This window comes from Odocoileus virginianus, chromosome 12 (genome assembly GCF_023699985.2).
Source record: "Odocoileus virginianus isolate 20LAN1187 ecotype Illinois chromosome 12, Ovbor_1.2, whole genome shotgun sequence".
Taxonomy (NCBI): Eukaryota; Metazoa; Chordata; class Mammalia; order Artiodactyla; family Cervidae; genus Odocoileus; species Odocoileus virginianus.
In genome coordinates this window covers 61,287,190-61,306,167 of record NC_069685.1, presented here as the reverse complement: position 1 = coordinate 61,306,167, position 18,978 = coordinate 61,287,190, and the positions used below count along the sequence as shown (strand labels likewise).

At 44.3% G+C, this 18,978-nt stretch overlaps 1 protein-coding gene across 3 annotated transcripts in view; it reads right to left on the bottom strand.

Annotated features, from left to right (window-relative positions):
* GRK3 (G protein-coupled receptor kinase 3) overlaps nt 1-18,978 on the bottom strand; it is a 114,416-nt gene that overhangs the window by 71,216 nt on the left and 24,222 nt on the right. The window lies entirely within an intron of this gene.

The following is an 18,978-nucleotide window of genomic DNA, read 5'->3' as shown; positions in this document are numbered from 1 at the left end:
ACTTCAAATGCCTGAATCTGTCTGCCCCTCCAAAAAAAAAAGCTGGTGCTAAAAAAGAAAGAAAAATAAGATTGGGTGAATATAGCTGAGCCAGGGACAAGGCTCAAAAGGTGTTCCTGAATAGTGGTTTTAAGATGATCACAAATTGGGATCTAGAATTTCTAGAAGTCAATACCAGATCACTTACATGGTTGTCAATGTCTACAAGATGCTTTTCATAAAGCACAAGTTTCTATGGAAGATAAAAATCATTCAAACACAGAGCCATGGGACTAAAATAAGTGATTATAAAGGTTCTGACTAACACAGAGGTTGAAAATGACTCTGACATATTCAGGATACACAATATTTTTTTACAGGTGAAAATAATGGAAATTGTAAATGAAAACTCATGAATAAACTCCCAAAGTGTATCATGCCCCTTCGAGACGAATATGACTAAGCTAACTTCCCAATAAATAATACTCCTTTTCATTTCTTCCAAGTCCCAACAGGAACAAATAAATATAAAAAAAAATATTTAGTTAATTATATTATCTACTTCATGCAAATCTTAAACTGTATTTTTTTTTATTTCACTCTGCTTGTCAAACTAGAGCTTTCACCTTCCTGACTTAAAACTTACAGGATAAAATTAGAAACAAAATGTAGTTGAGGAATATTATAAATAGTTAGCTCTTCTAAAAATCCAAGTTACCCATTCCACCTCCAATTTAAATTTGGCACATTCATGTTTAATAAAATATTCTTAGATTAATTAAAGGGATCACTTGTTTAGATAATGGAGAGATTTGGGACCCTGAATAGTAACAGTCTAGTAGACAAAAGCACAAATGGTAATGAATCTGTCCAAAGAAAAATTCATAGAAGGTTCTGAGCAATTGGCTCTCAATTCAAAAGGGAACAAAGGAAACTGGGACTGGGAGGAAAATGTGAAATTACAGAGGCAAGAAAAGTATATCTAAATCCTTGCAATAGTTGGACTACTTTAAGTCTTTACAAACAGGGAAATGATTGAACAGAAAAAATATTTCTAGCTATGCACACCATGCCAAAACTCTTTCCAGACTGGGGTCAATTTTTTTTCATCTATCACAGTTTAATGCACATCTAATAGCAAACAAGCAAAGTGACAATTAAAATAAAGTGAGATTTAAAGCAACTTAAAACAAATTATCCCAACAATCCACCTGATTTGTTTCCCAAAGACATCTCAAAGAACAATGATTAAAGCTGGCAGTATGGAAATCAGAGTATGTGTGTACATCACAGGATAAACACGACAGGGACAAGGTGGGGAGGGTGTGGCGAACAAGCTGGGTCTAACCATAATTTTATTAAGGAAGAAATAGAATAGGGGTCCACCAATTAACGCATGTGTGTTCACTCTGTGATAATTCATAAGCCTATGCACTTGGACTTGAGCACTTTCCTATATGTATATTCCAATAAAGATTTATTTAAAACAAAAGAGGATCAACCAGTAAGTTTTTAGGTCCAGATACTGTAAGCATAAGTGTAAAATGAAGGGGCTCTCAGAGCAACTATAATCTGACTGGAGGAACTGACCAACGTACATAAAGACAATACCTAACTGTACTGCATCAGTCACGAGCCATGTTCGCTTTGCAGGAGAGAGACTTGCTCCCTAGATCACCGCTCGGCCACTCAGCTCCCATCATCTGTCCAGTGTCCCTTCTAATCTGCCCTGTGAGCTGCTGCCCCAGATCTGACCATGCTGTTCCCTCGTCGTCACTGCACAGATGCCGGATGAGACCCAGCCTCCATCATCTGCAGCACGGCACCCACTGCCCAGCAAGGCCGGGCACAAGCACGGGCCACTCAGCCTGCCACGAGCCCTCTGTCCCTTCACAGGGCTGACTTCTCAGCGCCCGCTCCCTTCTGGCCACCCACCCCTCTGCCCGCTTCCCCGGCCCTCTTTCTCACAACCACCCATCCCCCGCAGACTTGACCTGGTTAACAACCACTTAACCTTCAGGACTTCAACTGAGCATCACGTAACACTGTAAACTTCCCAGGACCAGCCCCCCTCCCCATCTCAGCAAGGTCGAGCAGCTGTCCCTCTTTTCGGCTCCCACAGCCCTGGGTCCTTAGTGCTTCCAAGGCCACTAAACTACAGCTATCTCTTTTTATTTTAGGAATGGACGAAATGGCACGAAATTGTAAAACCATATTAAAAAGGTACAAAGTGAAAAGCTGCCTTCTGGTCCCCGTCCCTCATCTTCCCAGTAGCACGCCCACCACCATCAACCTCAATGTAACCTCTATTATTGGTTCCATGTCTTTTCAGGGAAGGGGTGGGCGTCAATTCTTGGCCAGGTGTTAGGAAATCCACGTGGCTGCTTCACCCAGCTCGATGCAGGGGACTCCGAGTTCTAAGGGACACCAGTGTCACAACGTGGCAAGAGCTTGGCACATGGAAGGTGGGCAGGGTGGCCTCTCGCTCACCCTGCGCCATTGTAGATGAGAAACACCCATGGGTGGGTCTCTGTTGCAGACGCTGTGTCACCTGCTAACACCCCACAAAGGCAGGTGCAAAGACGAACTCTGACTTCCCTCCATACTATCTCCATCTGACTTTGTTTCCATAACCCAAGACCTTATGGATCTTTCTAGACAAGTCACGAAGAGCTACTTGGCCACTCCTTCCAGCTGCATCATTCCATCAGATGGAATGTGAGAAGTCACGTAAGTTGTTTCCTAATGGTGAACATTTGGGCTGCAGCAAAAAGATTGCTTTTACAAAACTGCAGAAATAAATGACCTTCTCCGCACATCATGTCTCATGTGTTCAAGCCTATCTGTAGGTTACATTCCTCAAAGTGAAATTCCTAAGCTAAAGATTATATAGATGCTTTGTTATTTTATCAACAATAGACTTGGCCAGATTAGCCCCATTGGATCAGCACCTATTTGTACACCTACTAACAATGAATCAACTTCTGTTCTGAAACCCACAGCTATAGGGGGTGCGGGTTCGATCCCTGGTTGGGGAACTAAAATTCTGCATGATGTGTGGTGCAGCCAAAAAACAGAAGTAACAACAACAAAAAAGGAATCCTTTGGGCCCTCCGCCTCTCGGGTACTGGCCCCGTCTGGTTCCTTGTTTGCTGCTGGTGTTCAATGGCAGCACTTCCAGCATCTCCTTAGACCTGACACCGGCCTTGGGAACAGACAGCATCATCGTGTTAAGAAAGGGTGCTCTTTGACATCACTGAGGAGCTGTCTGCTCGTGGGCTCTGGGAGGGAAGTGGCCCACTCTTGTGTGGCTTTCTCTTTATCCCCAGCACAATGGACAGGACTTCATCCGCTCAATAAACATCTGATAGTTAAGTACTAAGGGCAGATCAATATGGCTTGCACTACAGAAACAGATGGTTCAGGAAGAAGTGAAGTACAGGCTGGGCGGGGAGAGATTAATGGGTGATGGAGTTCAGAGGAAGAACAAGTGGTCAGAGGCAGGAAATTTCCATGGGATAATGAAGGAGGGAGACTTAGCATCTGGACATAGCATGCTCCCATGGGGAAGAGGTGGGGGGATGGTCTACCCTAGTGCTGAAATCTGAACAGACGGGGAGGGCTGGGAGACTGGGGGATCCTTCCAGAAGGATTTCAGTGCTAGGCACTTCTCCCTTACACATGCTCTATGAGTGCTGAGAGCTCTGAATGCCAATGAGCCTGCTGTGGAAGAGTTAATGTAAGTGGGCAGCTGTTTCAGAAAAAATTAAACTCGGCTCTCAAACTGGGAGCTGAGGATTTTAGAGATGGGCCTCTTTCTCAACACAGCAAAGTTGGATCCTTCTTCCCATCTCTTTCTCAGGACACTCATCCACCACCATGTCTGTCCCCAGGTGACCCTTTCATCCACATCCCATCCCCTAAGCTGACCTGTAACCACTAACAAGTGCTGACCCCTATGTACTCTAACAGTGCCTGCCTCTCACCTCACCTGAATATTTTCACTAGAATTCAAAGATGTTAGCAAAAGCCTTCAAGGCTCAAAAAAGCAGAACCTTGACAGCAGACGCCAGGTGGTGAGGCTGCCACTGCCAACCCTCTGTGGCATGGAGGCCCACAGCGCACTGCTGCAGCCCCTCCAGGTGTGTGTGCGTGGCTGAAGCTGCTTCTCAGCTCTGGGTTTGAAATTCAACGAACATGGAATGATCTCTTAATAGGGCAATGAGACGGTTTCTAGGGCAATGAGACGGTTTCTATGATTTTCAATCCAAATTCATTTTAACTTATAGCTTGCTGACTCTAGTAATTTCTTAATCAAATGACCGAGGTATTTAATTTTAAAAGTTAGACAGTACCTTTAACTGTTGTGATTTTTGTACACTCGGGGCCTTATACCTTCTCCTGGAAGTGGGGATATAGCCGTGAGAAGCTCCCTCCCCTCTCTGCACAGTGGGGACAACCACCCGCTGCTTTCCTGGGAGCCATCTACTCAACACAGCGGCCCCACTGGGGCCCCACTGTGGACGCTCGTCCTAGCGCTGGTCCCAGCAGGGCCCAAGCGCCCACAAGGGTCACATGGAGGTGATGGACAGGAAACTGGGGGTATCACTGGTGGGCCATTCACCCCTGGAATGCTGTCATTATGCTGAGAAAATAATCACAGTGTACAGACATAATTCAGCTCTTTACACAAAATGCTACCAATGACAGTTTTATAGTAATGGCAGCTGAAAGGATTTCATGCTAAAAAAAAAAAAAAAAAAAGACAATCCCCTTCCCTCAAAAAGGGTCGATTCCTCTGATGGATAAGCTACTGAACTAGCTGCTTTTGAGTCACCAAGGGGAAACAGCATCAGAGATTATCTTTGTTCTCGAATCTGGACCCCAGTTAGGGAAACAGCGTGGAAGGGTTAGGGTTAGACTAGACCATTTACACTGACCTAGCTGGATATAAATCTCACATCCTATCATCTGTTTCCTTGTGACTTTTTTCTTTTCTCATCTTCTTTTGGATTTGGTACACTCCAAACACAGTGAGCGGGCTGTCATCACCACTGGCTTAGTAGCTCCACAGCTCTTCATTTCATGTGCTCCCTGGAGTTTCAAGGCTCCTGCCTTCCCTGGGCTCCTGGTGCCCTTGCCTCAGCAGGACCACCATGGGGGCACATTTCACAAACTAAATCCAGGCCAAGAGTGGACCCAGCCCAGTTTATCTCCCTTCTTTCAAAGATCACAGACCTTTCTGTGTCTGAAAACAGTTACTTCATATATTTTGTCCAGTTTTCTAGTTGTTATGGTAGGAGGCCAAGTCTGGATACTGTATTATGTCCTGAAGTGCAATTTTATTTTTTACATAATGTATTTGGCTCTTGGCAGAAGAGTGGGTTAAATGCACAAAACTGGGACTATCTGTAAAACCCTCAACATATAACTCCATCCATGTAACTTCACACAGTGACACAAAGATGGTGATGACCAATTTCCAGCTTATCATAGCAGCACAAGTAAACCTCAGGAGCAGAAGCTTTGAAGAGGTCCATATCAACAGTGCCTGAGTGACAGCAGCCCATAATCGAGCCCTTAGGTGCTCAGCGTTCTATACAAAGATCTCATTTAGTCTTCAGAGTAACCCATGCTGAGACAGACCCAGTCTCACTCTCCAGGTGAGAGCACCAGCCCTCAGAGGTGAAGCCGCCGGCCCAGCGTCTAGTAACCAGCGATGGCTGAGCGGGAACCGGCCATACAGAGTCGGGGTTTGCCGCTCCAGGGCGCAGGCTCTGTCACTGTCCTGAGCTGACGACGCCCATGGGCCGCCTTAGGAGATGGCAGCAGAATTCGGCCTGACTAGTGCCAGAGCATCCACGCGGGACGTGGCTAGCTGTGGCTGGGACAAAGCAGTACGAGTGATTTCCCTTAAGAAGCGGTTCCGTAAGAACCCTCACTCTCTCTTCACCGTCTCTTCCTCCTTTGTTGCCTCCCACCTTTCTTCCTCTATGCATGTGTGCTCAGTCATGCCCAACTCTTTGCGACCCCATGGACTGTGGTCTGCCAGGCTCCTCTGTCCATGGGATTCTCCAGGCAAGAATACTGGAGTGGGTTGCCATTTCCTCTCCAGGGAATCTTCCTGATCTAGGGATCAAACCCGAGTCTCCTGCATTGGCAGGTGGATTCTTTATCACTGAGTCATCTGGGAAAGCCCTTTCTTCCTCTACTTTTCTTTTTTTTTCTTTTATCTCTTTTCCCTCTGTCTCCATCTGTCAAAACAGCAGGAAGGGCAACAGCAAAAAAGAATGAAAGAAAATCAACTCGACTTTAATTCGTGAAACCATGAAGTGTTAGGCTTAAATGAAACATTAGATTTTATCTATCCCAGTCCCTTTGTTTGGCTGATTAGGAAACTAAGGAGTATTAAAAGGGCTGATGAAAACACCCAGCTTGTTGGCTACCACAGGAGTCAGAGTCTAGCGCCCACTGCTAGCAGAGAGTGAGCAGAATCAGGACAAAGGCTCTGGGCTTTAAGGCTGACCTAAAAGCATCAGGTAGAATACAACGGTGTGACAATACTCTTCAGCAGATGGCCCACGAAGCAAGCAAGTTAATTTCAAGATGCATGAGCACAATCACTTCCTAGTCCTGACTTGAATTAGAAGTAGGGATACTAAGAAAAGATCAAAGATAAGGTATAAAACCCTCAGAAAAGGTATTTCCAAAAGAGCTAACACAAGGGGATATTATGACAGTGCACTGCCACCTGGAATTCTACAGGCAGTGGGGGCTCCTAAAGTCCAAAAACCGCCCAACCATCTCCCCACTGCCAGTTCAAAAAGCCAATGAACAACTTTTCCAGTAGAGGTGATGTTTCCTAGGTCCCTGGAACCGTCTGGGAATATATACTAAGAGGCCAGCTTCACTAACATTGCTAGAGCACGTAGTATTTTCCCTGAATTACATGGACCCTCGCAGCGAGAGACCTACAAAGATGAGTCAGCTGCAGATGTTGGCTGATTGGCTAGACTTGCCTTTTGGCTAAGAGTGGTTTCCCATACCTGCCTTGGGGTCTAAACTCATGACTCAGAAATGTCACCAGTAGCCCCTTCCAAGAAGTTCAGAACTCCTGGGCAGTAATCAGCACTCCTTACAGCTGCCTGATACCGACATGCTAAAGGTCCATGGGTTTCACATCTATCCTTTCGTAGGGTGAGCTAGTGGCAGATGGAAAGTCCCCTGGGGCCTGTGGTCTTAGTCTCCCCCATCTGCCTTTTTGTTTAATGAGACGTTTCCAACGAAGCACTTAAAACACACTTGATTCTCCATGTCTCATTTGGCAAAAGCATATAAAGCAGAGCTGCCACAGAAAGATCTTTGTGCATTATTCCCAAATTCTGGATGTCAGAATCATGAGACATTAAATAGGAACTGTACAGGTGATATTTTAAAACTCCAGTACTATTTCCAAGAGCCAAGCCAAGCAATCTAAATGCCCATCAATAGATGAATGGTTAAAGAAGATGTGGTACATATATACAACAGAATATCAGTCATAAAAAAGAATGAAATAATGCCATTTGTTGCAACATGGATGAATCTAGAGATGATTATACTTAGTAAAGTAGATTAGAGAAAGACAAATATCATAGGATATCACTTATATGTGGAATCTAAGAAAAAAGATGCAAACGAACTTACTTCCAAAACAGAAACAAATTTATGGCTACCAATGGGGAAAGTAGGAGGTGGGATAAATTAGGAGTTTGAGCTTGACAGATACACACTACTATGTGTAAAACAGACAGACAACAAGGGCCTATTGTATGGGACAGGAAACTATACGCAATATCTTATAACAATCTATAATGTTAAAGAATCTGAAAAGTATATATATATATATATATACATATATATATATATGACAATCACTGTGCTATACACTTGAAACTAACACAACATTGTACATCAACTATACTTCAATTAAGAAAAAAACTCCACTTGCATACTAACTTCCAAACTAACATTTCCTGGTAACAGGTAGAAAATAGCAGCTGTGAAGAACCCAAGTTCAATTCAGGCTCTGCTTTCTGGGGGTTAGGTGAGCTTGGTCGCATTATTTTACCTAGCATAGAGAACACTCATGTGGTGTTAATTAACAGTATGCAGGTAGCCATTACTGTCTAAAACCAGTAGTTCATTCCAATCTACCACGGGCTCAGAAGAGCTCAAGAAAAATTAAACAGCAATCATCTAAAAGGTACATAGGTTTCCCAGGTGGCACAGTGGTAAAGAACCTGCCTGCCAATGAAGGAGACTCAACAGACACAAGTTCAATCCCTGGGTCAGGAAGATCCTCTAGAGTAGGAAATGGCAACCCATTCCAGTATTCTTGCCTGGAAAATTCCATGGAGCCTCGAGAGGAGCCTTTGGAGCCACAGGGTCCAAAGAATCGGACACAACTGAGTGACTGAGTACACACACAGCACAAAAAGTAGACAAAGCTGCCAGCCTGCAGATCAGGAATCTGGTGGGCACGTGCCAGTGTTCCTATAGTTTTAGTGATGATATGTTAAAGGATTGCGTCTTTCTAGTAAACACTGTAGCTCTTCTGAGTTTTCCTGTGAATAGATAATCATGGCTGATCTTAGAACCTGAAAGATGGCTTTTAAAAGGAAAACCAGCCCAAGTAAACTACTTTAAAATGAACAAGAAGAAAAAAGACAACTTAATTTCTCAGAGGACTGGGTTAAGCCTTTTTACCCTCTTTGAAAGCGGCCGCAAATCTCTCAGGTCCCCAATTTTCGGAGCCATTCAGGCTGACTCCAACACGAGACACCAATCCCCAGGTTTGTTGGAGCCAAAAAAGATAAGGAGTCAGCTAAAGGACTGCCTGCCAGTGGGGTTTTAAGTAACAGCCTTTCCCTCTTCTGCAGCATCTTTCCTCTCTGGGCGGCATTTCTGTTAAGAGATGCAGGTCGAAAAGGGTACAGAAGCTCTGCCCATCGTTTCTGTGGGTTTCCTCACCACCGGTGGCCTGTGCCTGCCTGGCCTCTTCAACTGAAAATCCAATTAGCTGTGCTTAGTCAAGTGTTTACCTCTGCTACTGGAAAGTTTAAATAGATCTTTAACTCTTTCCCTCACTAAAAGTCTCCACAAAGACATGGATAATTGAAGCGAAATTGAACAGGGCCCCAGGTTTTTCTTCTCTGTCAGGGCAGGTGGCTGTCAGCCACAGGAAGCTGATGAGCTGGGGGGACTGTGGCCCTCTGTGACTGTCAGTCAGGGAAAATATTTGTCTGGGGAAGGCCCCGCACTGGGACATAAACAAATCCTTCCAAAGAAGGGTGGAAACAAAAGAGAAAACAAAGCCTGAAGCAGGTTCCCAGGTTAAGACTTCCCACCCTACAAACACGTACAAACGGGGCTCAACCTGCTATCATTTAACTCTGGTCAGAAGTCGCAGGTTTTTAAGTACTTGCAGATTTTAGCCATCTAACATGTTTTGAAGCACAAAGCACCAAGAAATGATTTTATAATTATAAAATAGATTGGTAACTTTGTTTTCTGAAATTGACAAAACAGTAACCCTAAAATGTTTTCTTTTGTCTCGTATCTTCTTTTTTCAGTATTTCTGTGGTTTTGTATAGTAACTAAATTAAAAACATAGGTCTCCATGACATGTGTGTCCAGTTTTCTTTCTATAGCCCCGCTCAGAAAATCCTTTTAAAAAAGAACTTTGTAAGGCAGCAATTTCTGTCTTTCTAAAATATTCTTTTTATAACAAAACATAATTTTTTCAAAGTCCATGGCAAGTATATTTCTTATGCCTTAACCCCAAATGCCAAATATAATTTATGCATTCTTTTACACAAATGTTCTTTGAAATTTTCAACAAAGGTGCCAAGACAATCCAATGGAGGAGGGGGGGAAGCTGTCTTCTTCAAAGAAGAAAACTTTTTTCAAATAACTAGACAGTCACAGGCAAGAAAAGATGAATTTAGACCCTTACCTCATATTATACACGACAATTAACTCAAAAATCAACCAAAGACCTAAGATCTAAAATGATGAAACTTCTAGAGGAGAAAAAAATATTTGTGGAATTCAGTTAGGCAAGAAATTCTTAGATACTACACAAAAATTCTTTAAAAATTTGTAAACTGGACTTTAAAATTAAAACCTCCTAAAAATAAAATAAAATAAAATTAAATTAAAACCTCCTGTACTTCAAAAGTCACCATGAAGAAAATGAAAAAGAAGCCACAGACGGGCAGGATGTATTTGTAAATTAGACATACTATAAATAACAAATAAAGACGATAATTTTTTTTAAGGGCATAAGATTTAAATAGACATTTCACCAAGAAGATTTATAAGAATGCCTAATCACCACAAACATGTACAATATCACTAACTGTTAGGGAAATGCAAATCAAGACCCCAATGCAGCACCACTTCATATCCACTAGGATGGTCAGAATCAAAAAGATCACAGCAAGTGTTGATGAAGCTATGGCAACTGGAACTCTCATAAAATGATGGTGAGAACGTAAAAATGACACAATTTAGAAAACAACTAGTGATACCGTAGTAAGTTAAACTTGAATATACCATACAGCCCAGCAATTCCACTCCTAGTAACATGCCCAGGAGAAATGAAAACATACATCCACACTTTTATGTGAATATTCACAGCAGCATCGTTTGTAACAGACCGAAAGTGGGAATAATTCAAATGTCTATCGACTGGCGAGGGGATAAGCATACTGTGGTCTATGCATACGAGGAGCATCACTCAGCGACAGAAGGGAAAGAAGGATCGGCGCTCACAGTGTGGATGAACCTCCAAACCTGGTGCGAGATGAAAGAAACCAGATGCAAGAGACCAGCAGTCTACAGCCTGCAGGATTCCACCCACATGAAATGTTTCGAAAAGGCAAATTGCTATTGAGACAGAGAGATTAGTGGTTGCCTGGGGCTGTGGCTGGGAGCAGGAAGTGACTACAAGTGGGCACAGGGGGTCTCTTTGAGACGAGGTTTACTAAAACTCATCAAATTATACTGACTCATAATGGGTGAATGATATGACATGTAATATCATACCTCAATAAAGCTGTTTTTAAAAGAGTAAAAGTTGCAAAGTTTTTTTCTTGACCAAAACCGTGCCTCAGACACCAACGTTATCTCACACAAACTCTGAAAGATTAATATGCAAACTTGGGATTAGGTTCTCAAGTCAGTGTGAGAAAAGGAAATGTCTTCCATGGCAATAATGATATGATGTCATATTACATTAACCATGATGCTCTTTATACATGAGAGCAATATTTGCATACTTTATGAATTAACTGTCTATTCTGGAGTCTCCTTATGATGAGAAACATCTTTCTCTAACAGGAGAGGGGATGCAGTCAGAGGAGCTGAGCAGTCTGTCGATAGACAGATGGAATTCATCAAAACTGTGGAAAATTCTTAAACAGATGGGAATACCAGACCACCTGACCTGCCTCCTGAGAAATCTGTATGCGGGTCTGGAAGCAAAAGTTAGAACTGGACATGGAACAACAGACTGGTTCCAAATAGGAAAAGGAGTACGTCAAGGCTGTATATTGTCACCCTTCTTATTTAATTTATAAGCAGAGTACATAATGAGAAACGCTGGGCTGAATGAAGCAAAAGCTACCATCAAAATTGCCGGGAGAATATCAGTAACCTCAGAAAGGCAGATGACACCACCCTTATGCAGAAAGTGAAGAAGAACTAAAGAGCTTCTTGATGGAAGTGAAAGAGGATAGCGAAAAAGTTGGTTTAAACTCAACATTTTGAAAACAAAGATCATGGCATCTGGTCCCATCACTTCATGGCAAACAGATGGAGAAACAGTGGCAACAATGGCAGATTTTATTTTGGGGGGCTCCAAAATCGCTGCAGATGGTGATTTTAGCCATGAAATTAAAAGACGCTTACTCCTTGGAAGGAAAGTTATGACCAACCTAGACAGCATATTAAAAAGCAGAGACATTACTTTGCCAACAAATGTCCATCTAGTCAAAGCCATGGTTTTTCCAGTAGTCATGTATGGATGTGAGAGTTGGACTATAAAGAAAGCTAAGCGCCAAAGAATTGATGCTTTTGAACTGTGGTGTTGGAGAAGACTCTAGAGAGTCCCTTGGACTGCAAGGAGATCCAACCACTTCATCCTAAAGGAAATCAGTCCTGAAGATTCATTGGAAGGACTGATGTTGAAGCTGAAACCCCAATACTTTGGCCACCTGATGAGAAGAACTGACTCTTTTGAAAAGACCCTGATGCTGGGAAAGACTTAAGGCAGGAGGAGAAGGGAGAGACAGAGGATGAGATGGTTGGATGGCATCACCGACTCAATGGACTTGAGTTTGAATAAACTCCAGGAGTTGGTGATGGACAGGGAGGCCTGGCGTGCTACAGTCCACAGGGTCGCAAAGAGTAGGACATGACTGAGCGACTGAACTGAACTGAACTGAATGTGCCCCACTTGCATATGATGAAATAATTATTCCAGTTGCTCACAGAAGAAAATGATATCAAAATCATCTTAACCATATCTACTGGATAATCAGTATCCCTTTAAAATCATTCTTTAGTTGAGCCAAACCAAGGACACTTGTCAATATCTAAGTTTTACTGACAGCAAATTAAGAATGAATTCAATTGATGTCCATTAAGATGGTTGATTGCTATGTAACCATTAGAAAAATAAAGACAACTGTCACTTAACCTTTTTCATTTGGGAAACTGACAATTAAAAACAGAACTAAGCATTTATCCTGCTCTATCAGTTTTTTTTAAGGTTACTGCTTTTTTTTTTTTTGGCCAAGCAGCGTGTGGGATCTTACCTCCCTGACCAGGAATCCAACCTGCACCCCCTGAGGTGGAAGCATGGAGTCTAAACCGCTGGATCTCCAGAGAAGTTCCCCTGCTCTATTATTTTCTACTGCTGTGTAACAAATATTCACAAACTCAGTGACTTAAAAATGCCACTAACAAATAGCCCCTGGTTCTAGAGGTGAGAAGTCCTGACTGGCTCCTCTGGCTTCTCTGCTTATGTAAGCGCTAAGTCACTTCAGTCCTGTCCAACTCATTGTGACCCGAAGGACTGCAGCCTGCCAGACTCCTCTGTTGATGGGATTCGCCAGGCAAGAATACTGGAGTGGGTTGCCCTGCCCTCCTTCACCGCTTTGTTACGCCCTAATTAGTAGCCGATCTAGGCAGAGATCATCAGTGAAAATGAAACGGATGGTGGATGACAGCTGAATGAGGAACCCGAGAGCTGACCGCACCTGAGCCGCTTTGGAGAAGTGACGGCAGAGAGACACCTACGCATCACGTGCCTCCCGCTCCAAAGTCCGGACCTGACACGCTCGCGCAGCTGTTGGAGCTGGCTCTCAGTTCACGGGAAATTTAGGAAGCAGAAGTGCAATTCATGGAAATGACACCGTGAAAAAGCAAGCAGAAAAATCCAGAATGTGGAACACTCTACAGTACAACCGGCCTGGTTTCTTTAAAATGTCAATTGCCTGCGGGTGGGGGACCATTCTAGATTAGCAGGATGTTATTACCAATTACATTACAAGAACAATATATGGATCCTGATTCAAAAAAACCAAGAGTAAAAGGACATTTTTAAGTTAATCAGAAAAACCTGAATATAGCCTCAGTATTACAGTAAGAATCATCATTTTCATTGGTTGGGATAAAGGTATTAAAGTTGTAAAAGAAAATATTCTGATATTCTAGAGATGCACATAGGGCTGAAATGCTATGAGGGGTTTGCTAAATGCCTTAAGATATTCCGGCAACCAAAAAAAGAGGAGATGGATAAAGCAGGTACACAAAATGTTGAAAACATATTGAGTTTCGGTAGTGTGTAAGAATCTGCTGCGCTTAGTCGCTCAGTCATATCTGACTCTTTGTGGCCCCATGGACTGCAGCCTGCCAGGCTCCTCTGTCCATGGGGATTTTCCAGGCCAGAATACTGGAATGGGTTGCCCTGCCCTCCTCCAGGGGATCTTCCCAACCCAGGGACCAAACCCAGGTCTCCCACATTGCAAGCGGATTATTTACCATCTCAGCCACCAGGGTAGCCCAGTATATTAGCATGGGGGGTCATTATTCTGGTCCAGTTTTACCCAAGACTAAAACTTTTCATACTTAGATTTCATTTCAGAGATTTCATTCACGGAGCATCTGTGAAGAACAATCACCATGTTCAGGGCTTTGCATCCATTTCCTGCTGGATCTTCACAAGGGCTACTGAAGTGGGTACCATTCGTATCCCCACTTTTATAGCTAGGGAAACAGCTGAAATGACCACCAGTCTGGGTATAACCAAGAGGCCTGCCAATCACTTGCCACCCAGCAAAGCCTCAGAAGCCAAGTAAATGGAAGATTTCTATATATTTTGTTTGTTTCAGAAAACACTTTGACATGTCGGCTATAGCCCACATTGGAGTCTGGTCCCCAAAACTGTGTGTCAACTGCCAGCCAATACGGGGGATGCTGGCAGGCTTGGAAAAAGAGACAAGGAGAGGAGTAGCGGGGAATCAAAGGTGAAAGGGAGACAAGGGGAGCACAGAAAAGCGGCAAGGCGGAAACACACGGAGAGTCATGGAGAGGGGCGGAGGGAAGAGATGGGGAAGGCAGAGCAGGAAGCCAGAGACCAGGAGACTCAGAGGGACTGCAATCTCAGTCCACCTTCCACTCGCCCCATCCCTCCCACCAGCCAGAAAACGGGAATGCCATGGAGCAGGAAAGAAGCAGACACGTTCAATACAGAGCTCTGTCCACACGTAATTACAGATCTGTGTCTGCACGCTTACCTTGTCCTCCTTCCCCACCCCAACCCCCACCGAGTTCAAACCTGGCTTCTCCCCAAGAGGCTCACCAGCTCCAGGCTCAGGAGTCAGGAGGAAGGGAGGGAGGAGTTCTTTATCCGAACCACGTTTTGGATTTTTAATAACTTAATTGAGATAAAAGCCACAGACCACCAGTGCCTGGTGAAGCTACTCTCGGGAGGAGAATCTGTGAGGCTGGAGTTAATGCAATTAGGGGCTCACATCAAAGGCTCCTGCAGCCAGCTTCAGGTGAGGGTTTAATCACAACCACGGAAAAGACAGCTCTGGGCCTCGCACATTTGATGAGGGGGCTGATGGATGAGAGACTCAAAAGCAGTTACAGGAGGCAGAGCGAGGGGCAGAAACGACACAGAAAGAAAGAGACCCTGATGCATTTCAGAGACTGGAAACTAGAGCTGCAGGGGAGGGCAAGCCTGTCACAATCCCCAGGGCATCTCAGTAACGCGAAACCACCCGCTCAAATTACACGCTGAAGAACACCTTCCTCTCTTGGCCTTAGGGCCATCTTTTGAGAAATCTCCACGCCACGAGAGTGAAGTGGAGGAAGAAGAGAATGTGCAGGCTGAAGAGCAGAAGAAGAAAGACGAGGCAGGGGTCCAAGGAAACTGGTACACCACGGAGGCCACAGGAGCAGAAACAAGGAGCCAGAACCAGGGACGCTGGCGCAGACTGCCGGGCTGCATGCCCACCATCCTGAGCTTGTCTCGGCGGGTCTGGGAACATCTATGGCCGTACTGATCACCTCCACCACCTCTGAGACCCATCTGGCTCATTATCGAGGCGGTCCCTCTTTCGGTCCTTTGCCCTGGACCCACATGATATTCTACAGTAACTCTCTTCTCAGTTGTGGCCGAATGTAACATGCGTACAATAAATCATCTCTTTTGCTGTCTTAGCTGAAGAAAAAAGAAAAAAAATAAAACAAGCTTCCTCTCCTAGCGGCATTATTCCTAAGAGCCGAAACTGGAAACAATTGGCAGATGAGTGGATGAAGGAAACGTGGCTCGGTGGAGCAGGGGAATATTATGGGGAAGAAGAAAGGAAGGCAGTGCTGATACACATGCAACAACATGGATGAACCCTGAAAACATCATGCTGAGAGACGCCAGGTGCAAAAGACCACGTTACATGATACTGCCTATGTGGCGAGCACAACACGGCCAAATCCATACAGGCAGAAATTAGATGAGTGGTATTTAGGGGTTAGGGGCACAGTGAAGGTGGAGAGGGAGGGGCTGCTCATGGGTGCTTCTTCCCTGCCTTTGGCCAGGGAGGCAGGCGAAGGGAGGTATTTTATTTTGTTTTATTTATTTGTTGATCTTTTGGCCACGCCTTGCAACATGTGGGACCTCGGTCCCCCAACCAGGGATTGAAGCGTTGCACCCTGCAGTGGAGGCACTGGAAGCACAGTCTTAACCCCTGGACCACCAGGGGAGTCCTGATGCAGTTTCTTTTTGGGATACTGAAAATGTTCCACGATGAGACTGTGCTGATGGTCACATAACTCTGTGAATACACCAAAACCCACTGAACTGGATAGGTGAAATATACTGTATCAAATGTACCTCAACAGAGCTATAAAACATTTGAAAAATTTTAAGTCACCATTAAAGAATTCCTTTTTTTCCCTTTTCTCCCAAAGATATGGAGTTTCTTTCTCTGGTCATCAGGACAGTTTAATTTTCTGCTTTTTGGTACAAACTCAGAAGCAAAGGAGAGGCTTTGTACAGATGGCAGTTAACCAAACACCGTGAAAGCGACAAGAAGAGGCAATGGAGGATGAGATGAGAGCTAAATCTGTCCCTCCACCAAACCCCTATGCTCAGGGTGAAACCTTCTGTGTGGCTAAGGGCTCCCCTAAGTCATCCTCAGAGCAGAAGGGCCACTCCTGATCGGCTTCTCCAGAGCACGCCACCTGCCTTTTGCCCACTGTATTTAGTGGGTCATTACAGAAGGCAAGTCTACAGCCTTCATGTTGTTCAGTGGCTAAGTCGTGTCCAGCTCTTTGTGACCCCATATGGACAGCAGCATGCCAGGCTTTCCTGTCCTTCACTATCTCCCAGAGTTTGCTCAAAACCACACCCACTGAGTCAGTGATGCCATCCAACCATCTCATCCTCTGTTGCCCACTTCTGCTCCTGCCCTCAATCTTTCCCAGCATCAGGGTCTCTTTCAATGAGGCAGCTCTTCACATCAGGTGGCCAAAGTATTGGAGTTTCAGTTTCAGCATCAGTCCTTCCAGTGAATATTCAGGGTTGATTTCCTTTAGGACTGACTGGTTGGATCTCCTTGCAGTCCAAGGGACTCTCAAGAGTCTTCTCTAGCACCACAGTTCAAAAGCATCAATTCTTCAGCGCTCAGCCTTCTTTAAGTCCATCTCTCACATCCACACCTGACTACTGGAAAAACCATAGCTTTGACTCTACAGACTTTTGATGGCAAAGTGATGTCTCCGCTTTTTAATACACTGTCTAGGTTTGTTATAGCTATTCTTCCATGGAGCAAGTGTCTTTTAACTTCATGGCTGCAGTCGCTGTCTGCAGTGATTTTGGAGCCCAAGAAAATGAAATCTGACACTCTTTCCACATTTTCCCCATCTATTTGCCATGAAGTGATAGAATGCCATGATCTTAGTTTTTTGAGTGTTGAGTTTTAAGCCAGCTTTTTCACTCTCCTCTTTCACCCTCATCAAGAGACTCTAGTTCCTCTTCATAGGTGGTCACTTTGTGACAGACAGTGGTTCACAAAAATCCAAAGACTTTCCATACCAGTTTCTGCTTTACTTGAATAAAGGAGGTCACTGTAACTGTTTCTTAAAAAAAAAAACAAATCTATCCAATTCTTACCGGGTGGCCTTCTACAGTACATTTTACAGCAATGGAGCCTTCAAAGAATTATCAGAATGTAATATCAGAATAAGTCCCTTGATCAACCTGAGTCTCGCCTCCTGACCTATACACAGAAGAATGACCCAGGCCTATCAGAATATTCAGTCTCAAAGGGACAAGTCGGCCTGTGTCTGCACATCATGGGAGCAGAAACACTTGCAGAAGCAGAGCTCCAGGAAACTTCAGAAAGACTCTAATTTCCTGGAATTTTAATAATTTCCTCTAGTATTACATTAATTTAAAAACTAAGACACAGTTTCCCTGCAAAGCTCCTCTGAACATTTGTGGAAGGCAAACAAGATGCAAAGAGAGGACAGATTCCTGGTCTCTTACATTTAGCTACACTGATATTTTTGTAAAAACTTGAGCATAATCTGTTTATTACATCACTGTAAGTTAACAACAGAGCCAGCTGACAGGCCAAAGATGAATTCTATCATTGAGAACGAAAGACTGTTCAGGAAATTTGTGGATGGGGGGCTGATCTGGGGGAGTGTGAAACAGAAATACACAGTTGATAGCGCTCCTCTAACCCAGCTGACAGGCACCTTTGAACAAGCTGCTAGTCTTTCAGAAGGCAGGTGGGAAAAAAGGATCTCATGTCTTCATGGGCCTTGAAATTCCTCCTAAAGCAATTCCTGTCTGGTCCCAGCTTCTCCAGGGCACTAGCTGCTGGGGACCACGGAGCACTCCTACAGAACCACACGTCTGCACGGGTCGAGGGCATCAGCCAGTGGGCGACGGAGCTCTGCGTACACAGCAGGAGCAGTCCTGGTGACCTGCGAAGCAGAGGTTCCAAATAGAGCCATAGGAATAAGGGAGACTGAGGTGGAACTGACCAGAGTGAGCGGCAAACAAAACCCATGGACCCTTGAGAACTGATCCAGTAAGCCGACCCCACACTTTGGAAGCACACGGCCAACCACAGAGTGGGGTGAGGGTGATGAAGACACATGCCAACACCTGTGATCATGGAAAGTATAAGGTCAGTGAGAGAAGATGAGGACCTCAGGCACAGACCTGAACAGAAGATTTCTTTCTGGGTATCAAGAACCTGATCCGTGGACCTGGGGAATCTTCCACACTGCCTTAAAACCTACACCCAAACTTGTCTGTTTCCCAGTAGCTTATTTACAAGAGACACTACTGGGGACATAAGAAATCACTTAGGATCTTATTAATTACATGCCATTTCCTTCACCCACAGCTTGAGCTATAACACATATGAC